Source organism: Ovis aries, chromosome 10 (assembly GCF_016772045.2).
Source record: "Ovis aries strain OAR_USU_Benz2616 breed Rambouillet chromosome 10, ARS-UI_Ramb_v3.0, whole genome shotgun sequence".
NCBI classification, from domain to species: Eukaryota; Metazoa; Chordata; class Mammalia; order Artiodactyla; family Bovidae; genus Ovis; species Ovis aries.
Genome location: NC_056063.1, coordinates 31,650,210 through 31,677,702, shown reverse-complemented (window position 1 = coordinate 31,677,702; position 27,493 = coordinate 31,650,210). Strand labels below are relative to the sequence as shown.

Genomic DNA, 27,493 nt, shown 5'->3' with positions numbered 1-27,493 from the left:
TCCTGCTGCAGCTCATACTGGAAGCTGTTCCCAGGGGAGAAGAGCAGACCCCCCCCCCCCCCCTCCTCGAAGCCCCCTGCCCCCGGGGGCGCCGGGACGTCGGGGGGCCGTGGCGGCGCGGAGCCGGAGCAGGACGCCGCGCGCACGGCGGCCCCGGGGCCGGCAGAGGGCGCTGCGGCCTCCCCGGCGGGGCTGCGGGGCTGCGGGGCGCGGGTCCCGGCGTGTGCATCTCGGGGAGGCCCGGACGGGGAGCGCGCCTCTCCGCCCGCCCGCCCGCGCGGTCCCCGCCGCCCGCACCTCTCCGGCCAGGCGCGCGGGTTGCGCGGCGCGCTCCGAGGCCCGCGCTTCGCCGCACCCCCCTCCCATCCCGCTCCGCCGCTTCTCTTTGTCCCGGCAAGGCGGCCGGAGGGGCGGCCGCTGCATCCGTTGGGGGGCTTCAGCCTCCGGGTCCGCGCTACCCCGCCTTCCCCGCGCTCCGAGCCTGGGCGGTGCCGGCGCGGGGTGAGCGCGGGGCGCGAGCGGGCGTGGGCGGGCGGCGGCGGGGACCGCGCGCGGGGGGCGCCCCTGCCTCCTCCGCCCGCGCCGCCGCCGCCGCCGGCTTCTCCCCGCAAGTTTGTGGCCCCCCCACCCACGTCTGCGGACCTGCGCGGCCGCTTGGCCGGGTCTAGACCTGTCGCCAAAGAGGAAAACTCGAGCTGGAGGCGGAGGAGGCGTGCGGGAAGCCAGTCCGCAATGAGCCTCTCCATCAGGGCAGCGTGGCTTCCTGGGCACCTCCCGAGGCTATTTCCCACCCAGGTGAGCGGAATCTCCTCTGTCCCGTCCGGCCGGGTCTGGCGGGGCCCCGGGGCCGGCGCTCTCGGACCCTGCGCGGAGCCGGGGAGCGCCCGCCGCGGGGGCGCTGGGCGGCGCGGGGTTGATTTGGGCTTTTCTGCCATCCGAGCGCTTGTTCTTTCTTGCCTGCATCACCTGCTCCGGCTGAGGTTTTTTTTGCAGCTCCTCCGGCACCTTCGCATGCTGTCAGGTTAAACATCCTCTGTTTTCGAAGGGCTGGTAGGTTGGTTCAACCGAATCCCTACCTCTCTATCCCCCACCCCCACCCCAACAACACCCCCAGCTTTGGATAATTTGTTCTGCCTCTTCGTCTTAATTTAGTATGAATGTGTTATTTCCTTTGAGCTGTGTAATGGTAAAGCAGCGAAGCGGTTTGCTACATCCATTTTTTTTCTCTTTTTTTTTCATTCTGAGCCTGTGCACAGAAGGAATTTCAGGCGCACAAGTGATGTTACTACCATTCTATTTTAAATACAAACACGGAAAGAAGTACTCTTGGCAGGGTACCAAAGGCGCCTGTACTCTCTGTTATATAAGTGCTTTTTAAAAAAATATTTGCTCATTGGTAAAGTTATAAAAGGAATTACCAGAGCATCTCTGAAGAGAGGGTGAAGAGAAGTCAGAGCCACAATTTCTGCTTTAAACCTAAACTTTCCTGGAAGATGAACATGGTCTTAGCTGGAGATAGCCTTAAAGATAACATAGGGCCCTTTCTTTGAACTCATTAGGTAAAATTGTAAAACGTTAAAAAAATAGAACAGTTTTGTAAAGGCTCTTGAGAGACTTGGTGAAAATTCTTGAACCACGTATTGATAGTAATAAAAAAGATCCCACAGATATTCTTTGTGGCTTTTAAACTAGTGACTTATTTTATTTTTTATAGCTGATGGAAACTCAGTAATTATGAGCTGCCAGTTATTAAAGATTTAGATAACCTTTAATATCTCTACTTGTGTTTATGGATATTTTTTTTTTTCAGGGAAGAAGACAGAAGTAGGAATATCAAGTATACTGATGTCTGGGCACTTCCTTTTGTGACCGGCACCTCAGTGTTCTGTTCTAATTGGGTTTTGGTGATGCTGTGATATTTGGAATGTTAAAAACTCCCTAGTGATTCCAATCTGTAGCTGAGGTGAGACCCATAGGATAGCACTGTTTCTTCTAATTTGTCACTTTGTAGCCCAAGGTGTGGCTACAGTGGTTTAAAGAAAGTAAAAAACAAGTGGTTAGAAATATGGGGAGAGAAAAATGGTATAGGAAGGGAGATATGTTGAAGAATTATAGCATGTTCACGTCTGTATTTTGTCAAAATATCTTCTTGATTTTTAAAAAATCCACAAGGAGTAGTTGATATTGTTGTTTAGTTGCTAAATCATGTCTGACTCTGTGCAACTGCATGGACTGCAGCCCGCCAGACTCCTCTGTCCATGGGATTTCCCAAGCAAGAATACTGGAGTGGGTTGCCATTTCCTCCTCCAGGGGATCTTCCCAACTCAGGGATCCAACCTGCGTCTCCTGCGTTGGCAGCTGGGTTCTTTACCACTGAGCCACCAGGGAAGTCCCCCAGTAGTTGATGTTTATCGGGATACATGGTCCCCTGTTGACTAAGTTGGGAAGTGGGACATCTCTCTGTGCAGAAGTGACAGTGACGTTGAGTCGTGGTGTCAAGATACTCCTTTCTGTTTACATGGAAAGACGGTCAAGATTTATTGAAAGATCATTCTTTCTATCACATTCAACACTCATTAAGTGAATACAGACTAGCCAAAAAAGTGCAAAAAAGCTTTTATTGTCTTTAAGTTTGGAAATAAACTTGGCTGCTGAATCAGTGTTTTCTTTCTACCTTATGTAATTTCCCAATATTGCAGTCTAGGGGTGGATCTTATGGGTGGTTTGTGAAGGCTTATGTAAGAGCTGCGACTATGCTTTTCGTATTCTGTGAAACTCCCTGTTTTGGCTATTACATAATTGACACAGTGCTGGATGGGAGAAGCCCAAACAGGGAAAGGATGTACAAGCCCAGCCCAGCACAGGCGCTTTCATAATGAATCGCTGCTGCCAAATTAGAGGGAACAGCAGGGATGGAGGTTTGTGAAAGAGAGATAAGAACAGCGTCCAGAGGACCGATGTAAGAGACGACAGTTCTGCTTAGCGGTTTTCTGGAGATTTTAATGCTGCCGTATTAACCTCTCTAGCCTTTTGTGTCTCCCAGCAGAGGCGCCTTGACGGGGAAGCTAATGAATGTTAAGCTTCAGGGGCCCTTACTCTGGCTCCATCCAAGCCCCCGGGAGGGACACTGGCAGCGTGCTCTCCTGGCCACAGAAGTTTGCATTTGTAATTGTGGATTTTTTTTTTTTTTAATAAGGAAGACACTCTCTGCCTCTCACCTCCCATACGTCATATAAATGTAAGGCTCTACAAACCCTGAATCTCCCGTTTCCTAATTAATGTTCAAATGTTAACTTTCAAAAATGCTTTTTCTTATTTCAACATCTGAAGTCTTATGAAAAGACAAAAAAAAAAAAAAAATCTGGCCAATATTGTAGCTGAGCTGCCGAGAAAATGCAGATTGCTAATAGCAGGGCTGAGTGGTATTATCAGGAATCCGGTGGTTACCTGGAGAAACAGCTCTGCCTTGTGAGCACACACACACAGGGACTTTTTTGGATCTCGGTGTGAGCCAGAGGCAGAGAAAAGCTGAGACGGAGGCGGGTAAGGAAAGAAAGTGGGTTAAAGCTCTTCTACATCTCAGAGAGATGGCTGCAGAGGGGAAAGGGAGAAAAAAATAAACTACCAAAAGCTGCCTCATTAATAAAGTTAATAGCAACAGATAGCATCAGCTCCATAGGAGACCTTCCTGCAAACTCCTTAGGCTCTGCCTTTAATATGAATTCTAAACAGGGAGCAAACTCAGGCCTGGAAAATATCCTGCAGGAAACAAGTGCAGGCTGGGAAGGGCTGAGATGAATGGCTGACGTACTCCTATTAGCAGTTTTATGGATAAATGGAAGACTGTAATGTCCACCGCAGGAATGTTTGAGAGGGGGTTGTTGACATGGGTGGAGAGTTTTCCTTTTCTCTGAAGTATTTCTACTTCATATCTGAATTAAGATTTCTCAGATCTTACCATCTTGACCCCTTCCCACCAACCCTCGTACCCCTTCCACCCACTTATTTGTCCATCCACCCACCCACCCCATTTACCTGCCTACCTAACCACCCACCCACCCATCTATTCACCCACCTACCCATTCATCCATCTAGCTTCCCACCTATCACCCACCCACCCATCCATCCACTCATTTATCCATCCAACTACCCACCCATCACCTACCCACCCATCCATCCACTTACCCACCTGTTGCCCACTCATGCACCTGTCCATCTACCCATCCAAACATCCATCCATCCATCCCTCCACAAAGACACGCCCTTTGACCACACTTTAGTTTGGCTTCTGGAACTGTGCTGGGGCTTATGAGGGGGGCCTGGTGCTGTCGGCAGGCTCATGGCCAGAGCTTCCCCACAATAGCACCCACCCCTCTAATTCTGTTGCGGTGATTTCTCAGACCTGCCCTGGAACCCTCCTCTTTGGTGACGTGAGGTTGTGTTCCTCTTGGGCCTTGGGTGGTGTGTTGGTTTGGGATCAGGTACGGCTGAGGGCCTCGCATGGCAGCTGGAGTCCAGTCCACACCACTACATAAACCAGGAGTAGAGGGGAGGTTGTGTGTCTTCGCTGATGGTTCCCACTGGCTTGTAGGAGGGGAGCTGGCAGGAGAGTCTCATTTCAGCCCAGATTCCTGCAGTTCCCTTGGAACAAGTGGTTAAGTGAAGAATGCTGACACTGGGAACTCCATGGCTCTTTCTTCAGGGATATCAAGAACTTAGAGCAACTTTGGAGGTGAAACTGAACCCCAGAGAAACTCTGGGGTCTGAAGGTGTTGGGGTTGGTTAGGGTTTGAGAAGGGGCGAGCGCTCATTGGCTGGTGAGGCTCCTGTGTGCTCGGATGGCCGCTCCCTTGTGTACTAATCAGAAGACGTGTGTTGACTTGGCAGCAAGTGGTCGTGGATCCCTCAGTGGAAAAGGTGAGAAGCCAGTAGGGGAGCAGTGGGCAGGAACTCTCTGCTGGAGAAAGGCCTAGCCTTGCGGGGTACATGGGGGACGGGGTCGGGGACAAGATCCGCAGCTGTTTACTTCATCAAGCCATTAGCGAATAATCATTTCTATCCCTGACACAGCCAAGGAAGTCCTCCTTATAGATTAAGTCTCCTTGGGTTGTTTGCTGGCGGGTTGGAGCGTAAGGACAGCCTGGAGCAATGAGCATACAGGTAGGTGGCATTAGGAAGATGGCATGAGTAGGAGGTGGATAGGTGGCATTTGGAAGGTTGTGTGTGTAGGAGGCTGGCGGGCTTACGTCTTCCTCTGTGCCTGTCATTTGCTGTGTGTGGTCTCACATGGCAGGCTTCTCCCACGTGCCGCCTACCATGTTTGGAAAATGGGGGGTTGAAGGTTATTCCTGGGTGTGTTACACTCTTTCCTTAGCTTTTGTAAGTGAGCCTTCTTCTTAGTGGCTGTTGTTATGTAATTGCTGTTGTTCAGTGGCTAAGTTGTGTCCGACTCTTTGGGACATAAAAGCATGCCAGGCTTCCCTGTCCTTCACCATCTCCTGAGTTTGCTCAAACTCGTGTCCATTGAGTCAGTGATGCCGTCCAGCCATCGCATCCCCCGTTTCCCCCTTCTCCTCCTGCCCTCAGTCTTTCCCAGCATCAGGGTTAGATAATGAATCAGTTGCATATACTATACATAGTGGTAATATGACACTCTTAGTCCCTCTGGCGGAGAAGGCATTGGCACCGCACTCCAGTACTCTTGCCTGGAAAATCCCATGGATGGAGGAGCCTGGAAGGCTGCAGTCCATGGGGTCGCTGAGGGTCTGACATGACTGAGCAACTTCACCTTCACTTTTCACTTTCATGCATTGGAGGAGGAAATGGCAACCCACTCCAGTGTTCTTGCCTGGAGAATCCCAGGGACGGGGGAGCCTGGTGGGCTGCCGTCTGTGGGGTCGCACAGAGTCGGACACGGCTGAAGCGACTTAGCAGTAGCAGTCCCTCTGGACCGCTGTAACAACATACATCAGACTGGTGCCTTACATACAGCAGACATTTATTCTCACTGTTGGGGGTTCTGGTTGGCCCAGGATCGTGGTGCTGGCAGGTCTTCTAAGGAGCTGCTTTTTACTCTGTCCTCACTTAATGGAAGGAGCAGGCCAGATGCTCTCTGGGGCCTCTCTTATTAAGGTACCAATCTCATTCATGGGCTTCCCAGGTGGCTCTAGTGGTAAAGAACCTGCCTGCCGATACAGAAGCATGAGAGATATGAGTTCGATCCCTGGATGGGGAAGAGCTCCTGGAGGAGGACATGGCAACCGCTCTAGTATTCTTGCCTGGAGAATCCCATGGACAGAGAAGCCTCACCGGCTACAGTTCATGGGGTCCCAAAGAACTGGACAAAGAGTCGCTGAAGCGACTTAGCACGCTCATGCAATCTCATTCTTTTGAAGGTTCTGCCCTCATGATCCACTCACCTCCCAAAGTACCCCCCTCCTAACACCATTATCTTGGGCATCAGGTTTTTAACGTATGAATTATGGAGAAACTCAAACATTCAGACTGTAGTATATATTTAACCAATACTTTATGTATGGAAACCTATTGATTTTAAGATATAAGTTGTGTAACTGGGCACTTTTCAAGCTTCGATCAATTCTAACCTCTTTTTGATTATGTTTCTTGAATTCCTAGGTAGACAATCATATCATTTATAGGTAATTATTATTTTGGTTTCCTTTCTTATTTCTGTTTCATGTTTTATTGCCAGAGTTTAGACTAGATAGGAGAAGAGATTGTTAACTCAGTCTGTTGAGTGATTTTTTTAAAATATAAGATTGAGTCTTGTTCTCTAGGTCAATGTGCTTCTCCTGTCCCGTAGCGGGTAGGCTGTATGACCCTTCAGGATTTCTCCTTATTAGTCTTGTGAGCCTTTGTGCACCTGCAAACTCATTGCACAGTAAGTTCAGTTTCCTTAGACAAACAAAGCAGTGTGTACACATAGGCATTAGAGGTGAGGCAGCAGTGCCTGTGATGAGGACGGAGCCAGTACTGATGACAGGCTGGTGTTGACTTGGAGAACTTTGACTCACCTGCAGAAGTGAAAAGCCAACATAGTGTGTTAGCTTCTGTAAAGACTGTAATAAGGCAAGTGCATGTGTCCAGAAACATGCTAGTATTGCTATAGTGATTTTGAATGTTTTTCAAAAGTAATATGGCTGAAGCATGGAGTACAGAACCTTGGATTATAAGAAATGGCGACGAAACAGCAGAAGCAAATAGCGAACACATCGTAGAGAAGTTAAATTTTTATGCTTGACCAGACTTACTGCAAAATACTGATCTGAAAACTTAGTATGAGCACTATTGCTGTTAAATGACAGTGTAAGAGAAGTAATCTCAAATCATCCAGAATTAATTATCTTTGTACGAGGCTGTTTGAAATTACTCAAAATAGCTTCTGAAGGCAGACAGCCCTTTACACACAAATAATTGCCTTCTCAGGTTGTAAATGTTGCTGCATATTAAACCAAGCATATTTTTGTACCCAATTCTTATATTTCTATCAGATTATTTTATGGGGAAGCTAATTTGAGAACTGAAACCATGCAACAGAATAATTGTGGTTGAAATGAATATTTCTAAATATCTTAGGAAGTGTGTATGACAGATGTGCCAAAAATTGCATTTGATTTCCTAAAGACTCTAGTGCTAACAAATTTTATATTAGTCTAACTGGTAGCTAGTAATATGTTTTATACTGAGAGAGTCAATATGCTTCTACCAGCAGAGGAAGTTAGTTTAATATAACTACTTTGTGCTCTGCTGCCAAACTTCATACTGAGTTTTTTCTGCTGTGTTTTAGAATTATCATTTTGACAACTCTCCAAGGTATTGTAATGTAATATTAACGTGAGTTAGAACTAATATCTCAGTTTGGAGAGTTAAACTGGAAGAAAGCAGAGATGTGGTCTGAAAATCACCTTTGTGCAGGGTTGGGACTAGAAAGAGATGAGTCAGGCAGTTGCCTCAAGCACAAAGTTTAAGGGGTGCTAAAAACCTAAAAGCAATAAAAATAAGTGATATTTTCATATGGTTAAAAAATGAAAAATAATGCAAAAATTCATGAACTAATTAGCAAACATTTTAAAAAGACAAACATTATAAAGAGTCTTTGGTGTAAGACTCCAATATGGCATATGATGACTAATCATGTTACTGATCATGTTTTTAAAAAAATTTTGCTGATCGTGTTTTAGTTTAAACTTTTGATATTGTTCACCATGAATTTTTTTGCATTAATTTTTAATTTTAAAAATATCATTTATCTTGGAACCACCTCTGGAATGTTAGAGTAAGGACATTCTGTAAATTCTTTTTTTCCAAAAAAGTATGAGAACAAAATTTCACTGAGTGAGGCAAAAATTGTCAAAGCTGAAACAAAAAGACTCTTAGAAGAAAACACAGAAGTAAATTTTCATAATCTTAGACTAGGCAATGGTTTCTTAGCTATGATACCAAAAACATATAAGTAGCAAAAGAAAACACATTTAGGTTGGGCTTCATAAAAATGGCTTTTAGAGAGTATCATCAATAAAAAGCCCATAGAAGGGGAGCAAATTTTTACAAATTATGTATGTAATAAGAACTTGTATACCAAATAGGTCAAGAATGGTTGCAACTCAATTACATACAGATAGAAAGTGAAAGTCGCTCAGTTGTGTCTGACTCTTTGTGACCCCATGGTCTGTATAGTTCATGGAATTCTCCAGGCCAGAATACTGGAGTGGGTATCCTTTCCCTTCTCCAGGGAATCTTCCCAACCCGGGGATCGAACCCAGGTCTCCTGCATTGCAGGCAGATACTTTACCAGCTGAGCCACAAGGGAATCCCATATAAAGATAAGCAACCCAATTAAAAGTTGGGCAAAGACTTCAAGTTGATATTTCTCCAAAGAAGACATACTGATGGCAATTTTACCTATTAAAAAGTGGTGAGCCTTGGTTATTCAGTTCAGTTCAGTCACTCAGTTGTGTCCGACTCTTTGTGATCCCATGAATTGCAGCATGCCAGGCCTCCCTGTCCATCACCAACTGGAGTTCACCCAAATCCACGTCCATCGAGTCGGTAATGCCATCCAGCCATCTCATCCTCTGTTGTCCCCTTCTCCTCCTGCCCCCTATCCCTCCCAGCATCAGAGTCTTTTCTAATGAGTCAACTCTTCGTATAAGGTGGCCAAAGTACTGGAGTTTCAGCTTTAGCTGAAAACTAAAGAACATTCCTTCCAAAGAACACCCAGGACTGCTCTCCTTTAGAATGGACTAGTTGGATCTCCTTGCAGTCCAAGGGACTTTCAAGAATCTTTTCCAACACCACAGTTCAAAAGCATCAATTCTTCGGTGCTCAGCTTTCTTCATAGTCCAACTCTCACATCCATACATGACCACAGGAAAAACCATAGCCTTGACTAGATGGACCTTTGTTGGCAAAGTAATGTCTCTCCTTTTAAATATGCTGTCTAGGTTGGTCATAACTTTCCTTCCAAGGAGTAAGTGTCTTTTAATTTCATGGCTGCAATCACCATCTGCAGTGATTTTGCAGCCCCAAAATATAAAGTCTGACACTGTTTCCACTGTTTCCCATTTATTTCCCATGAAGTGGTTATTAGGGAGATGCAAATGAAAAGCACAATGAGATAATCACTACTCTCCACTAAGATGGCTGACAAAAAATACAGACAATACCAAGTATTGATGACTATTGGAACCCTGATCCATTGTTGGTGGAACTGTGAAACAGTGTGGTCACTTTGGAAAATTGTTGCTGGTTACTCAAATTATAAACATAGAAAATACAGCCAGCAATTTCCTTCCTAAGCATATACCTAAGAGAATTGAAACTTATATACACCAGTTTGTGTGTAATATAAAAACTTATACACCAGTTTGTGTGTAATAGCCCCAAACTGGAAACAGTCCTGGTGTCCATCAGCTGATGAATGGGTAGAATGTGGCATGTTCATAGAATAAATGTTAGTCATTCATAAAAAGGAGTGAAGTACAGTCTCATGATACAACATGTGTGAACCTGGAAACATTTTAAGTGGAAGAAGCCAGACATTAAAGGCCACATGTTATGTGTTCCATTTATATCAAATATCCAGAATAGGCAGATTTGTAGAGACAAAATAGATTAGTGGTTGTCAGATGCTGGGCGTAGGGAGAATAATGGGGTACCTGCTAATGGGAACAGGGTTTCTTTGTGGGGCAGCGAAAATGTCTTTGAATTTGATAGTGAAAAATTTAGTGAGTCTGTTAAAACCACCGAATTGCACCCTTTAAAATGGTGCATTTTATGGTATGTTAGTTGCATATCAGTTAAGCTGTTATTTAAAAATATATTCACCTTGGTTACTGCGTTTTTTGGTTCCTCTTAAATTTCATGCCAGAGGCAAAGGCTTTGTCGCACCTTAGACCTGACCCCTGTGTTACTTAACAACAGGCATGTTGCCTTTGAATTCAGTCAAATATCTAGGTCAGAAGATGAGAAACCTCAGGAAGGTTGGTCCTTATGTGTGAGGCAGCAGCAATGATACTAGAGAAGGAAACTCCAGTGAGTTGGTAGAACCTTGAGAGCAACATTGTGTGAGCTTTTAGTGGGGGCTTCCCCAGGTGGCCCTAGTGGTAAAGAACACCCCCCTCCACCCACCCACCTGGTCAGTGCAGAAGACATAAGAGACATTGGTTTGAGCCCTGGGTTGGAAAGATCCCGGAGGAGGGCATGGCAACCCACTCCAGTGGGCTGAATCCCAAGGACAGAAGAGCCTCTTGGGCTACAGTGCATGGGGTCACAGAGAGTCAGACATGACTGAAGCAACTTAGCATGCACGCAAAATCCGTGCGTTCAGCAGGGCCCTGCTGCATTATCAGTCACGGGAGTGCCGTCTGGCATCCATGGTTCTGTAATCACTGGGAAAGGCCAACGTCATTGTAACAGATATTTGTTTTTAATTTTAAACTTTTTATTTTATAGTGGGGTATAGCTGATTAACAATGTGGTAGTTTCAGGTGAACAGCGAAGGGACTCAGCTGTATATATATCCACGTATCCATTCTCCCCCAAACTCCCCTCCTATCCAGGCTGCTACATAACATTGAGCAGAGTTCCCTGAGCAGTAGGTCCTTGTTGGTTTTTCCACTTTAGATATGGCAATGTGTACATGTCCATCCCACGCTCCCTAACCGTCCCTTCTCCCTGTCTACCATAAGTTCGTTCATTCTCTAAGTCTGTGTAGCAGATTGTTTAATAAAGAGGAGACAGGCTGTACTTTATAGAGTAGCACTGTCCAACAGAAATGCAGTGTGAACCACATTAATGTTTCTAGTAGCCATATTAAAAAGGAAAACAGTCGATAGGATGGATTTAAATATATTTTATTTAACCTAATCCATCTAAAATATTATCTTCAGATAATTGATATTAAAAATATGGAATGAGAAATAGATAGATGGTCTAAAAAGAGGTCAAAAGGTTTATTTTGCAACTGACTGCAAGTTCATACAAAAAAAAAAAATGCAACTTAACAATAGGAGCTCATTTAACAGGTCTCCTGGTAGGAGGGAAGATTATTTAGGTGCTTTCTGCTCCATTTCAGAAGAAGACACAGCCTGTGAACATGTGGATTTTTGTACACCGGGTGCTCACATGGCCTCTACTCCATTGGTTTTAGTCCCAGCAGCACTGGGCACCCCATGTGACATCCATAGCAGTGGGGGTGGTTGTGGTGGGGTTCATAGCAGTGGGAGGTGGTGGGGGTGCTGGTTGGGAAGGTCCTGAGATAGACAGGTTACTGAGTATATTATTAAAAATAATGTAATAACATACTTAGCCGAGCGGGAGTTGGCAGTAAATAGGGACCAGGTGGGAAGAAGGAACCAGAAACGTGCTCTCAGCCCTTCCAAATGCTGGAGGTGATTCACTTCTCGTCTTCTAGGTGCCCTGAAGATGCGCTGGGTTGGAATGGAAACAGTTTATACTCAGACTCCCTGATGCTTCTCAGAAAAATGACGTGTGCACAGCGATAGGTAGTTCTGAAGATTTAATTGTTTCATGATCACTGGGTTTTCCAATTCTGTCTGTTTTCTTGTTTGGAAAAATGGTAAAATTGTCATTTTTTCTGGTAATAAAATGGTTGAGTAACAGTCATTTTATATGAGTCAGCCTAATAATAGTAGGCATTCTGTAGTCTCTTGCAGTAGCTTTTGGGAGGAAAATTTGTGTCTTTTCCACCACCTAACAACTATTCTTCTCGCCGGGCAATTTAGAGAGGAAAATAAATTTTGCTGATTTATTTTGAAATATAGTTTTATTAAGGATTTAATTAATATTAATATTGTTAATACTGTAGGATTTATCGTTGCTCTGGCTTTTTATTTCTCCTGAATTCTAAGACTGTAAGAAGCATAACAAGTATAAATTTGGTGCAATTTAAGAAAATTAAGACCTGGAAAATGGACATGATTGTTCATGTATCAGAAGTGTTCTTCCCTTGATAAAAGCCTTAAGTCCTTAAGATCCTTCATTTATATGGTGCATTTAAGAATCGGTTTTCAGATCATTAACTACTTGAGGGATTAAGATAGAAAGAAAATTGAAGTCATGTAATCCATTGAGGATTAATCTGAATGTAAGATTAAGTATCTCTGAAATCCTAGCCAATGGAAAAATGGTGAGTTTATTGAAACAACTCCCATTATGAAGAGCTTATCTGTGGCGCAGTTATTGTCTAGATTCAAGAACTCTTGCACTAACTGTAGCTTCCTAGTGAGATGCAGCAGTGTAGTGAAGTACTGTTTACACATCCCCGGATCCTGCCCCTTTCTTCTGAATTTTCCTGTCCCTTTTCCTTTTAAGGTTTCCACACGTGAATTGTCAACTAGGGCAAATTGTCACCAATGGCAGTAAAACTGGTTTTCTGTGGGTCAAGGTAAGTTTACGTGGATTTCTATTCAATTTATAGTTCCACTTGACTGGGACACATAGTTGCTTCTTAAATGTTGTGTGAGACTTCTTGGTACTCTGAGTAAATCGCTGGTGCTGAATTTGGGTAAATATTATTAATGATACAAGTGAATTAAACTGGATTTTCATGTGAAAGCATAATTTAGTTTTGCTTTTTTTAAAATATGAGAATTATATTCAGACATGTATTGGAACTCCAGTTCAAGCAACGTGTTTTGTTAAGGATTTTAAAATTGAGGAGTGTGTCTATAAAGACATCTCTTTCATAGGGGTAATTAATCTTTTTCAGCAACAAAAGGTTGTGGCGTGGATGTTAACATGTGTTTAATAATATCAGTTGACAGAAATAGGACACGATGATGCAGTCATTTTTAAGGGCTTGCTTTGATTAGAGAATGTGCTTTTTGAGAGAGAAAGACCAGATTGGGAGGGAAAAAGTTAATGAAATGCAAACAGAGTTCATTAAATGACGCAGAGAAGCTTTACTGAACCACCAAGATTGCAGAAGGTTTAAAACATTTGAGACACTTGAGAGACGCTTTCCTGAGGGCTGTTCTAGCCCATATGGCATTTTGTCCACATTTGACAGAAGCATCTCTTCCATGGACCTTTTACTTCCATCTGATGGAGAATGGTTAGACTGTACTAATTTTTAGAACGAGGTACTTTATTGCCATATGTTGGAAACTTGTAATATAAATAAATTACCCATCTTTAAGTCATCAAAGTTGCGATAAAAATACAGACAATTTTTTAAATGATGTGATTGGAGTCCCCTTGAATGTGGTGGCCTTGCACAGTTTACAGCCCTCTGTAAACTGTTGTTTTGTTCTCTGGACAGATTCTAAGGAAGGGAGACTTTTTATTGAGTTCTGCTGCTTGAAGACAGCAGAAAGAGGTAATAGCTTGGGGTGTGGCTTTGACTGGACACTTGGATTGATTGAAAGAAACTTATCAGAGGGACAGTGGCTACTGTAGGTTTGGAGGCCAGAGGGGTGGCCTGAGTTTTCTAGGCATAAAACTCAGGAGGGAAAACCTAAACCATGTTTTAAACCAAATTAAGGACCAAGTTAATGCAGTCCTTGGAAGGAAAGTTATGACCAACCTAGACAGCATATTCAAAAGCAGAGGCATTACTTTGCCAACAAAGGTCTATCTAGTCAAGGCTATGGTTTTTCCAGTGGTCATGTACGGATGTGAGAGTTGGACTGTGAAGAAAGCTGAGCGCTGAAGAATTGATGCTTTTGAAGTGTGGTGTTGGAGAAGACTCTTGAGAGTCCCTTGGACTGCAAGGAGATCCAAGCAGTCCATCCTAAAGGAGATCAGCCCTGGGATTTCTTTGGAAGGAATGATGCTAAAGCTGAAACTCCAGTACTTTGGCCACCTCATGTGAAGAGTTGACTCATTGGAAAAGACTCTGATGCTGGGAGGGATTGGGGGCAGGAGGAGAAGGGGACGACAGAGGATGAGATGGCTGGATGGCATCACTGACTCGATGGATGTGAGTCTGAGTGAACTCCGGGAGTTGGTGATGGACAGGGAGGCCTGGTGTGCTGCAATTCATGGGGTCACAAAGAGTCGGACACGACTGAGTGACTGAACTGAACTGAACTGAACCGAATGCAGTTTAGTGATAGAGAATGTGTGCTTCAGGTTTCAAGCACTTCTAAGATGCTTTTATCTGTAGATCATCGTCTCTGTAATATTCTTGTTCTTAAGGACTATTTAAACTTGAGTTTTGGCAGGAGAAATATCAATAACCTCAGATACGCAGATGACACCACCCTTATGCTATATCTGATATAGCAGAAAGTGAAGAGGAACTAAAAAGCCTCTTGATGAAAGTGAAAGAGGAGAGTGAAAAAGTTGGCTTAAAGCTCAACATTCAGAAAACGAAGATCATGGCATCTGGTCCCATCACTTCATGGGAAATAGATGGGGAAACATTGTCAGACTTTATATTTTGGGGCTCCAAAATCACTGTAGATGGTGATTGCAGCCATGAAATTAAAAGACACTTACTCCTTAGAAGGAAAGTTATGACCAACCTAGATAGCATATTCAAAAGCAGAGGTATTACTTTACCATCAAAGGTCCGTCTAGTCAAGGCTATGGTTTTTCCTGTGGTCATGTATGGATGTGAGAGTTGGACTGTGAAGAAAGCTGAGCACCGAAGAACTGATGCTTTTGAAGTGTGGTGTTGGAGAAGACTCTTGAGAGTCCCTTGGACTGCAAGGAGATCCAACCAGTCCATTCTAAAGGAGATCAACCCTGGGATTTCTTTGGAAGGAATGATGCTAAAGCTGAAACTCCAGTACTTTGGCCACCTCATGCAAAGAGTTGACTCATTGGAAAAGACTTTGATGCTGGGAGGGACTGGGGGCAGGAGGAGAAGGGGACGGCCGAGGATGAGATGGCTGGATGACATCACCGACTTGATGGACATGAGTTTGGGTGAACTCCAGGATTTGGTGATGAACAGGGAGGCCTGGTGTGCTGTGATTCATGGGGTCACAAAGAGTCAGACACGACTGAGCGACTGAACTGAATTAAACTGAACTGAAACTTGAGTATTTCCCCAGGAAAACGGAGTTGCCTTCCAAATATTGGGTGTGTCCATAATGGCTGGCTTTTCCTAACTGCTGAGTTTTTGTAATTAATCTTTGGATGAGATAAAAAGCTGTTATATTGTTGTTAATGGGTGGCTTTTGATTGACAAATACAGGGTAAGAGAGATATAGCAAAGTGTTGGGCCCAGAGAGAGGGCTGCGGGTGGAGCATGTGACGGATAACTGATATGTAACTGAGATTAAAAAAAGGACAGATAGGTGATGGTGCTAGTGTTCTTGGTAGCTGAGGTCATGGGTAGAGGTCATGGTGATTGTTGGCATGGTCAGGATGGTGGTGGCAGCCACCGGGACGCTGATGAATCATACAGAGGAAAGGACTGGGAAATGGGAGCGAGGCTGGACCATAGACACAAAATATGTGGCCAGGGAAAAAGCTTTTCTTTTCTTGGGTGCTGATGACTGAACTGATTAGAGGGAGCTCCAAGAGGCTTCTCTTTGTGAAGTGATAAACACATGTTACGGTGTCAGTTACCGAGGAAACCCGCTTACTGTAAGAGTAACAGTAAAGAGACCTCAGAAGGGCTTCCCTGGTGGTCCAGGGCTTAGACTCTGTGTTCCCTGGTCTGGGAGCCTGGGCTCAATCTCTGGTCGGGAAACTAGCTCCCACACGACACGGCTAGAGGATCCCGCATGTCATAGCATGTCATAGTGAAGTTGGAAGATCGCACGTGCCTCAACTAAGACTGGGCGCAAAGAAATAAATAAAAGTAAGTATTAGGAAAGAAGAGACCTCAGAGAGTACTTGTAAATCCAGTGAACATTGGTGTTTATTTCCCTTACCCCTGCCAAGGCCTACATTTCTTTCCTGTGTGTGTCGGGGGCAGGTGGGGAGTGGAGGGGGGTTGATCCTCAGAATACAAGGTAGAAGAACACATGATCAATTAAAAGAACTGTTTATGTGATTTATGGAAAGAGGCCCTGGCGTTATTTATATCTGAAACTTCTCTTCCCTGCTCCCACCATAGGTACATGATTGAAGAAAGAAACGATGTGGATTTTTTTTTTTAATGAGTTCAGCGGCAGAAGGAAAAGGGGAAAGAGGATTAGGGAGGCTTGTGTGAGCTAATTCCCCCCTAGATAATTGCTTAGCTGTGTGTTTCACTTTATTTGTAGATATTATGTTCGATTTTTTCTTTTCCTTTGGAATACCAAGGAAAGAATGAGAATATGATGTTTGGGGTCTGATATTTGGTACCTGTGACTTTGAGCTAATAATTTCTTGTTTCACTGAGCTCAGATGGTAAAGAACCTGCCTGCAATGTGGGAGACCTGGGTTCTATCCTGGAGTTGGGAAGGTCCTCTGGAGAAGGGAATGGCAACCCACTCCAGTATTCTGGCCTGGAGAATCCCACGGACAGAGGAGCCCAGTGGGCCAACTTCATGGGGTCACAAAGAATCGGACATGACTTAATGACTAACACTTTCATTTTCGTAGGGAGAGTGATATTTACTACTAGGAAAGGTCTGTGAAAACACCAGCTTCATAAATGTTAGAATGAAACAATGATATTTAAGAACAATCCAGCACTCTCATTATCATTAATCTTCATAAATTTGGAGTTGACAAACTTTATCCCTCTGTGATCCAAATAATTGCCTTGATTACTTTAATAAGAGATCCTTTCTGCTGATTATGTAAGGAGGTAGGTCCACTGCAGTAGCAGAGGTGTGGACATACACAGTGGGTTTTTAAACGGCAGTGTTAGTGGCTTATCATATGGTAGAAGGTTTTAGGTTAGGTGCGTAGCACCATGTACATAGCTAAATGGAGTGATGTGACTTTACAGTGTTTAAATGCTGGTTCTGTCTACCATTTTGGTGAGTGCTCACTTGCTTCAGTACTGTGTGAGCCCATGTGTGTGTGTGTTTGTGTGTGCACGCTCAGTCCCTAAGTCACGTCCAACTCTTTGCCACCCCTTAGACTGTAGCCCACCAGTCTTCTCTGTCTTCATTGTCTTGTTTGTTTATTGAACACTGTATAAGGTAGGTGCTGCCAGCACCCTCATTTTCCAGCTCAGAAGTGGTGAGGGTTGAAGCTGGATCTTGCAGCCAGCTATGCCCTTAACCACTGGCCTCTACTGCCTGCCTGGACACGGGACTGGGTTCCCTCCTGAAATTCTTTTTTGTATCGGGAATTTTGTATCCCCCGTTTTATGAAGCTTGATTGTGTCATAGACAGAACTGCTTGAAAATGGAGCACATCATTCTGTCATCAGCAGGCACCAACGGAACAAGGCCAGAGGGATCCTAGGTACAAACATTTGCGGGACTTCCCTCATGGTCTCTTGGTTAGTGCTCTGAGCTTCCATAGCCAGGGGCCTGGGTTCAATCCCTGGTTGGGGGACTGAGATCCCATAAACCGCACAGCTTGCCCAAAGGGAAAAGAATACTCGCACCATATAGTGAGATATGAGGAATTGTTGGTTATAATTTGTTTCCTAAAGACCTTAGAGCTTTTTAAAGACTTAATGTTTTTTTTTTCCCCCCACCAAAGAAAGTCCTGTGAGTCTGAAATATCTAAATGTCAAATAGGACTGAAATACACTGAGATTTTATTTTCTGCATTAAAATAATCCTCAGGAATAGATTAGAAGCACCAGGATATCAAGGTCCATTATTTCAGGGATACTGAGGTTAACCTTTTTCCCAATCCATCTTTTCCTTAGGGAGAAAACATAGGAGTAGAGACCAACCATATTTCAATACTTAAATCCGCAGGCTCAGAGCCCAGAATGTTAGGAAATTGGTTGTTGTTTGGGGTGGGGGGCGCAGAGTCAATAGAAGTCATGTGGACAATCCCATCAAGATGATAAGAATTCTCTTAGTTTTTCTGTTGTCTGTTTTAAATGGTGCATAAGACCGCTCAGTTTTCCATGCACTGCTCTCTCAAACTGTTAGATACATGCTGTCATCCAGCCCTCTAGCTAGGAATTAAATCTGTGTTCTGTTGGATTCGAGGCCAGATTTGATTAAACTAGGTCATCGGGGCACACTCAGAGGGGCCTGGCTCTCACTGGCAGTGTGCCATCTTTGGTAATTAATGGGTAAGCCCGCCAGTAGGCAAATGCAGTGGCTTCGCTCCTGCTATTAGAGACAGATAGCAGGGAACTGTGTAATATTTGAACAGGCATCCAGTTTGTGATGAATTACAATAGAAGTCCTGGAAAAGTTCCTGCGTTCCTCACTTTATGTCAGATGAGTTCATCACTTTTAAAATGATCACAGAAATTACAGAAGGATTAAAAATGAATGGGTTATTCAAACGTTTTATGACGTTGCTTTAGCTTGCACATTTTTCGTACAATGTGGATTTCCAGCCCCATCTTCCCTCCTGTCAGAAACACTGAGAACCTGTGCAGACCTCAGCCAGTTGGCAGTGGTTTCCTAGGGCAGAAGGTCAGGACTTTGTGCTGAGAGGTCACATGGAGGTCCATTTCTAGCTCTTCTTTTGAAGGTTTAGCTTGGTTCTGTTCAACAATAGGAGCTTGAATTAAATGGCTTTTTAAGATCTCCTTTTGCCTGTGAAGGACTTTGTGTTTAATTCATCCTCAGATTTTTGTGGTTGTTATTCTTTGCACTTAGCATCCTGATTGTTAGAAATGCTGTGTGTATTTAGTGTCCACGTGCTAAGATGGAGACCTTTGTCTAGATGCCAGGAGAGGCAGAGGATGTCCCTGGTGGTTCAGACGGTAAAGAATCCACCTGCAGTGCGAGAGATCCGGATTCCATCCCTGGCTCAGGAAGATCCCCTGGAGAAGGGCATGTCAACCCCCTCCAGTGTTCTTGCCTGGAGGATCCCATGGACAGAGGAGCCTGGTGGGCTACAGTCCATGGGGTGGCAAAGAGACACAAGTGAGCGACTAATGCTTTCACTGTCAACGACAGGAGAATGAATTAAATGGCTTTTCAAGATTTGCTTTTGCCTGAAGAGAACTTTGTGTTTAATTCATCTTCACATTTTCATGGTCGTTATTCATTGTACTTAGCTTCTTGATTATTAGAAATGCTGTCTGTGCTTAGTGTCCAGATGCTAGGATGGGACATTCCTCCAGATGCCAGGAGAAGCAGAACGGCCATTGCAGAAGTCATTGTCACTCTCTGTGGCTTGAGGAGCAGCCTTGGCACGTGGGGGAGGGAGGGAAGTCTGTGCATTTTGTAATCTTGCTCCTGTAGGTCCAGCTTGTCAACAGAATGTGCGCTCCATGAGGGCTGGCAGCCTGTTTATGCACTGCTATTTTCCTGGCACCTGGACCACTGAACGCCTGACACGTGCTGGGTGCTCGGTGAATGTTTATAGAATGAACAAGGCAACTTGGAAGCTTGTGGCTCTGGGAGGAGGACTCCTTTCTCTTTCATCTCATTTCAAGGAAAGGAAGACTCATGCAGTCCTTCTTTCTACAGCAGAGATATATTGAGAGACCACGGTAAGACCACACTTTGTTTAAGAAACTAGAAAGAGAAAGAAACCTTTATTCATGGCATATGTTACTCAGTGGAAGCCTTGGCTTTGTGGTAGAGCCCCTCATAAGTTGGGTTCTTCTTTATGCTCTTTTGAAAATTGCGGTATAGTTGATTTATGATGTTGATTTACAATGCTGTGTTAGTTTCTTTTTTGGTGTTATTCAGCTGTATCCAACTCTTTGAGACTCCATGGACTGCAGCACCCCAGGCTTCCCTGTCCTTCACCATCTCCCAGAGTTTGCTCAAACTCATGTCCAGTGAATAGGTGATGCCATCCAGCCATCTCATCCTCTGCCGTCCCCTTTTTCTCCTGCTTTCAGTCTTTTCCAGCATCGGGGTCTTTTCTAGTGAGTCAGCTCTTCACATCAGATGGCCAAAGTATTGGAGTTTCAGCTTCAGCGTCAGTCCTTCCAGTGAATATTCAGGGTTGATTTCCTCTAGGATTGACTAGTTTGATCTCCTTGTGGTCCAGGGGACTCTCAGGAGTCTTCTCCAGCACCACAGTTTGAAAACATCAATTTTTCATCACTCAGCCTTCTTTATGGTTCAGCTCTCACATTCATACATGACTACTGGAAAAACCATAGCTTTGACTGTACAGTCCTTTTGTTGGTATTTACTTACAGGCTAACACCCGGCTTCCTTAGCAGAAATAAAGGATCTTCATGCATGCTGTGGTTCCATGTTTTATTTGTTTTTCTTAGTACATACTCATTTTTTTTTAGGTTAGGTGCATAAATGTTTATCAAACATCTGACTTGTAATATTTACTATGCTCGATGCTGAGAACATAAAAGGAATAAAATTAGGTTTTTGCCTTCTAAGAATTTACAGTCTAATGAGATAGCCTAGTAAGTAAACACTGTCAAAAGAATGGTTTAAGGGAAGATTACCAGGGAGGCACGGAGATGTGGAGCTCCCAGACTGTGCTCTCTGCATCCTTTCTAGGTCACTTGCAGTGAGTATATTTGGGGGCTGATCAGTATTGGTCTGATGTTAGAATTTTATATCTGCAGTACCACTTAACAATAGTTGCTGTACTGAAAAATAATTTTAGGTATTCTAAGGACTCCAATAGTCAAAAGAAGTGAATTATACTCAGATAATAGCAACTAGTATGGCAGGAAAAGATACGAATATTTTGGAAATATTTTCAGTAATGGGGGATGTGATCACTGAGTTTAAAAGAAAATTAGTCAGAAGAGTTTTCCAGTAAGCTTTCCAATGAGTTACCATTTCATGACATTCTAGTCCCTTCCAGTTGCTCAGCTGTTGATGAAAGAATTACGTTGGCCCAAATGAGGTAGATGTTGATGGAGGTGGTTTTGCTGTCTCTCCTGGAGACTGTTTGCCACCATCTGGGAACGTTTTTGGTCGTCACCCCTGCTTCTTGGCCTCTAGTGTGTACTAGCCAGGACTGCTATCGATCACTCTGTAATGCAGGGGACAGTCCCCCATAAAGAATTTTCTGACCCCAAACGTCGGTTGTTGGCAAAGTGGAGATTCTCTGATCTGGATGAATGGACTGTATTTCTTGTATTCACTAGAAAAATTTACAAGGTCCAGAATCAAATGCCCATAAGGATATTTTAAAAAAGATGATTTTGAACAAAAGGGGATTGGAGGCTAAGTGGGGGGTGGGATGGTGACGGTGAATTTTCACTATTAGCCTCTTTTCTTTTTTGGCTTTTCTGCAAATCTTTTTTTTTTTTTTTTTTGGTAACAAGCTTGTTTTTATTGGTTAATCTGTAAGATAAATTGTTTGATGATCGCTTAGCATGTTTTGGAGACCACCGCTAATGCGTCCGGTGTCTAGCACAGACCCTGTAACAAAGTGCACTGTTAACACACATGTTTCGGATGATTGCGCGGAAGCATGTATTTCTGGAGAGAACATTTTGTTTGTCTTCTATAAATTCCTCTCATTCGTCCATGTCGAGCGAAAAGGAAAATGTGCTTCCAGAGTTTATGACAATCATTCCGTAGATCCAGAGAGAGCGTTAGGTCAGTGGAAAAGCAGACAGCTGGCTCCCCAAGAGAGAGACGTTCTCGACTCTCAGCGCAGCTTGTTGGGAAAGCTGAACGGGCAGAAACGCGGCCGAAGTTCAGAAGAGCCCACTTGGTCTGGAGCCACAGAGGAATCTGCTCCAAGCAGACAGCTGTACTGAAAAGCAAACTCGACACAAGGCTAGGGCAGGAAAGCCAGCAGGCAGGATGTGCCGAACTCAGAGGAGACAGGAGCTCAGCTGAGCGGGTGCACTGCCAACGACGCAGGCTGATGGAGTGAGAGCCACGCAGGACCAGTCTTGGGGACCCACCAGTGCAGATTCTGTCGACAGAAGCTATTGAAACATGTATATTACCATATGTGAAATAGATGCCCAGTCCAAGTTCGATGCATGAAAGAGGGCACTCAAAGCCGGTGCACTGGGATAACCCAAAGGGATGGGATGGGGAGGGAGGTGGGAGGGGGTTTCAGGACGGGGGACCCATGTGCACCCATGGCTGATTCATGTCAGTGTATGGCAAAAAAACACTACAGTATTGTAAGGTAGTTAGCCTCCAATTAAAAAAAAAAGCTATTCCAGTTTCCCTCCATGAACCCTTTGCTCCAGCCACGTGTCCCTGTCGGTTCTCCAGACACGCCTTTCCCTGCCTGCTCACCATGTCCTTCAGTCTGGAATCCATTCGCTCTCTCCTCTATGCCTTCGGGTTTTCTCTTACAAAATCCAGCTCAGGTTCTCGGCCCTTCGTGAATCCCTCCGTGAGTTTTTCTGCATCAGAAATCTTCACCCGTCTGCACCCCCACCCCATCTCTACTCCTCCAGATTCAGGAGGCAACTTGCAGGCCTGGATTATCACCAGGGCTTCCGGGTGGCTGCCATCAGCTCATTGTATCTGGATCCTAAGTCCCAGGATTGGGCTGGGTAGAGATATGGAGAAAACTTCACGTGTTTAAAAAAAAAAAATCATCTGAGGAGTAATTCATCTTTCTGTGGTTGTTGAAGCCAACACTAGGGACAGAACAGCATCCCCCTTCTGGCCACAGGAGCCCATTGGAAGAACGCCCTCCAGGCAAGGGATTTTGGCCAGAGTCTGAACATAGCCACCTGCCTGCTGGTGTAAGATTTGAGTGAAGGTTCTGACAGTCCCTGGGCTTCCCTGGTGACCCAGACAGTAGAGAATCTGCCTGCCATGCAGGAAACCTGAGTTTGATCCCTGGGTTGGGAAGATCCCCCGGAGAAGGAAGCGGCAACCCACTCCAGTATTCTTCCTGGAGAATTCCGTGGACAGAGGAGACTGGTGGGCTATATATAGTCCAGGGATCGAAGAGAGTCGGACACGACTGAATGACTAACACTTTCACTTTTACACTCTGACCATCCCTGCAGACAAAGAAGGGATGTGAAGGATGCCTTATAATGTGTCTGCAAACCCCAGACCCAGAGGCAGACAGAAATGTAACTGCCAGCCTGGCATTAGGACAGGGAAAGTCCACCCTCCCCACTCCTTGTACAGGACCCCGTCTCATGGTTTTGGACATGGTTGGAAGGCACCAGTGCTTGTTTTCTTAGAGTCCAGCTTCAGCAGGGAAAGTGTGTGGGTCTTGTCTTGGCCACGAGCTCAGGAGAGAGAACTCGCTTGCTCATTGGCCAGAGCCCACCCCCCCCCCCCCCCCCCCACCCCCCCGGCCAGGTGCTCCTGTTGGGCTCACCAGGGACCCCTCTCTCCGCTTTCAGGCTGGAACCTTGCAATATTGTGCAGAATGCCCAAGAGCAGTGGATTGTGATCAGTTCTGTTTAGAAGAACAGTGTTCCAAACAGAAATTGCCCAGAGGGTATGCTTAACATTAACATGTCAAGCAGTAGAAAGCGGAAGAGACTTGTGAAAATGAAGCTTAATTTTGCTACAGAGAACTCTTATTCTTTCTGCTGCAATTTTTTAAAGGATGCCTCTGAACCATCCCAGAGGTCGGTCTTTAGACAGTTGATTCATTTTACAGCAAAAACTCAGATCCATTAAAATTAAAGCCTCCTGCTGGGTGTTAAAATTTCAGATTATTACAGATACTTGTTTTCTATTCATATGAGACCACTGGGAAGAGAAGATTTACCTTGATATCTGTCTTCAGAATATTCAGTTACCTGTTTACCACAGTTCCATTTATTTCTGGGTGAAAATTTCCCCTTTTTGTGTGCAGTTGAGTATGTCTCTAAGTTGCCAAAGAGGAGTGGAATATCGCTATTAAATTCGGATGATCATTTATTTGCAAGTTAAAACGTCTTCTGAAAAGGATGAAAGCTTATTCTTGCCTGAAGCTTGTTTGCTCCATGAGAGCTGGGAGGTGTCTCTGAGGGCTGTTTCTATGCTGTGTTTCTGCCTGCGTCTCAGCAGTGAGGTATATTCCTATTCTAGAGAAAACCTCTGCTTATGTTGGTATAGGAAGTAGAGAAAACTGAGGAAGCGTGTCTGGAGTGGACCTCCAGGAATAAAAAAAGCCCAGTCGTGTTTGCGTAGTTTAAATGCAGGGCTAGTAATACTGAGAGTCTGAACTGTGTTTTTAAATGCCATCATGTAAGCACATGCATTTGTGCCTTGACATCGATGGAATTAATCTTGAATGACTGAGTGTGCCTGAAAGCTTTGGGGAATTTGATCCACCAAGAGAGGAAATTCGAATACTTGTTTAAAAAACACTGTCATTTGTATTTGTGTCTGTGTGTATATATATACACACACACACATAAGTATACATGTATGTATACACACATATACATACATACACATGTCTATGTGTAGACACAGACATAGACATGTGTGTGTGTGTGTACACACACATGCACATACACATGTCTGTGTGTGTATGTGCACACACATACATATACACGTGTCTATGTGTGTATGTACACAAACATTATCTATGTGTGCTCAGTTGTGTCCGACTCTTTGTGACTATGTGGACTGTAGCCCGCCAGGCTCGTCTGTCCATGGAATTCTCCAGGCAAAAATACTGGAGTGGGAAGCTGTTTCCTTTTCCAGGGTATCTTCCCAACTCAGGGATGGAATCCAGGTCTCCTGCATTGCAGGCAGATTCTTTACCGCCTGAGCCACCCTAAATTAACCTTCATAAAATAGATAAGTGGCTTATAAAACAGAAACTGACTATCATAGTAACAAGTGAAAGTGCTTGCCCTGAATACAATGAATACAAGAAAGTGGCAGCATTGATGTGGTTTCTCCTGTTCCATGTATGAGAGTTTTCTTAGCCAGTGGTGCGGGGGGGGGGGGGGGGGTGCGGATGACAAGAAGCTGGACAGAAATTCAGCATCACCAAGATGATTTAAATGTGGATTTAGAGCTGTGACTGTAACACTGTATCTTGTCCTAGTTGGATATGATGTTATATTAGCTACTGGTCAGAATACAGGTATGTACAATTTATAAATAACTGAGCACACACATGTTGGGGGACGCACGCTCAAAGTGTCTTCAACGGTGGTGGTGTCTGCTTAAGAAAGCTCAGTGCCTGCTGCTAAGGGTCCTGTTGTTCAGAAATGTGGGCCCTAAACGGGGGACTCTTTTAGAAATGGACACGCTCAGGCCCTCACCTCTGACCCCTAGAATCAGCATCTGCATCTCAGGCTCACAGGTGACTTGTAAGCACGTTATGGTTTGGGATGGCTGAGTGGTTAAGGCATTGGAGTTGAAATTCTATGGGGTCTCCTGGTGTAGGTTTGAACCCTGCTCCCTGCAGAAGTGGCTGGCATTGAAGACTTCCTTGGCTTTGAGAATCTGCCTGCCACACGAGAGACCTGGGTTTGATCTCTGGGTTGGGAAGATTTCCCTGGAGAAGGAAATGGCAACCCACTCCAGTTTTCTTACCTGGAGAATTCCATGGACAGAGGAGCTTGGCAGGCTACAGTCCATGGATTCCAGAAGAGTTGGTTCAGATATGACTGAGCAATTAACACTTAAGGTTTGGGAAGCGCTACTCTAGGACTCGTTTTATGACAAACGTCTTCTGGGCTTTTGACATCAGGGGGTGATTCTGTGATTTCCCCACACAGGGAAGTGTGGAATTTTTAAACAAGTTCTGTTTTGAATCTTCCTTCTGTCACTTACGACCTTGACCTCAGAGAGCTCCCTGAGTGTCCAAACTCCATGTCCACATCTGTGAAGTAGAGAGAAGTCAGGCACGTTGCATGTTGAGTTGGCCCACGAGATGCTCCTGGAGTAAATGGATGACCACCTGCGTCCCACAGTCTCAAATCTCTCTCTTGCACTCACGTGACCCAAACTCAGGCCAGCTCAGAGAAACGCATGCTGAGGCTGACACGTCCTGTGGCCCCAGCTGGCAGCCGGCTGGACTGGACTTCTGCAAGGACCTGCCCCAGCTGAGCAGGTAGAGCAGCCAGGAGGAAGGGCAGGCGGCAGGTAGGAAGCCCGGCAATTGCATCGTCAGCTGGAGGCTGGCTGGGCCAGCAGCAGTGGTGGTGGTGGTGCTGAGGTCTGCAGTTGTTGCATCTGCTGCCTGGGCCTGGAACTCTGCCCTTTATCTGGGGAAATCTCTCTGACAAATTTGTTTACAGAATATCAAGTGCATTTATCGGTGAGCCAGCTAATCTGGAAATAGCCTAAGGAAGACTTATATGAAACAACTGCTTTCCCTGGCCATGGAACAGAGTCCTTTCCCCTCCAGAAGAGTGCTATTTAGCATCTTTGTTTGCTTTCTGCTGTGGTTTTTGTTAAGTTGCAAATATGTCTCGAACTTCAGTCCCTGTTTAAATGGAAGGAGATGGGTAGAGTGAAAAATGCCCAATAACAGTAACAACAACAGGTGAACACAAAAACAAACCTCAGGACCAGAAGAAGTGCTTCTGCAGAGGGAGGCTCTGTTGTGTGTGGAGGGCTGGTGGGGCGGGGCTGGAAACGTCCCGGGAGCCCATGCTTCCCAAAGCACATAGTTCTCACCGTGAACTTACCAGGTGGATATTGTCACTGAGTCCATTCTATTGACAGTTAAACTGAGAGTCATGTAGAGTTGCTCGCCCAGAGTCACACAACTAATAGGAGACGGAGCTGAAGTTGAACCAGGCATCCTGGCTCCTGAACCCAGCTCTCAGCCACGGAGTCAAAACATCTGAGCCTGTTAGCCACTGACTCTGTAAGGAGCTCTTGACATTTTCTGAGGCTGCTGGTGTCCATTTGCCTGGATCCCTTGGGAAGGGAGGACCTTGGTGTTGAGGGTATTGAGACAAGGTTGAATTTGGTGCTGGAGAAGACTCTTGAGAGTCCCTTGGACTGCATGGAGATCACACTAGTCAATCATAAGGGAAATCAGTCCTGAATATTCATCGGGAGGACTGAAGCTAAAGCTGAAACTCTAGTACTTTGGCCACCTGATGCGAAGAGCTGACTCATTGGAAAAGACCCTGATG

At 44.9% G+C, this 27,493-nt stretch overlaps 1 protein-coding gene and 1 non-coding gene across 7 annotated transcripts in view; one reads left to right on the top strand and one right to left on the bottom strand.

Annotated features, from left to right (window-relative positions):
• Window positions 1–638: 638 nt before the first annotated feature.
• MTUS2 (microtubule associated scaffold protein 2) overlaps window positions 639–27,493 on the top strand; it is a 383,566-nt gene continuing 356,711 nt past the window's right edge. For 3 of the 6 annotated variants that reach the window (XM_042254840.2, XM_042254836.2, XM_060394464.1), the window contains exons 1-3: window positions 639–795; window positions 11,936–12,026; window positions 12,856–12,928. The gene's annotated coding sequence lies outside the window, so the exon portion shown is untranslated. Of the gene's footprint in view, window positions 796–1,810; window positions 1,964–11,935; window positions 12,027–12,855; window positions 12,929–27,493 lie in introns of all 6 variants that reach the window. The other 3 variants (XM_042254837.2, XM_042254838.2, XM_042254839.2) reach the window with 3 other exon arrangements.
• TRNAC-GCA (transfer RNA cysteine (anticodon GCA)) lies at window positions 8,759–8,830 on the bottom strand. Its single transcript has one exon. It is a non-coding gene; the product is annotated as a tRNA-Cys (tRNA).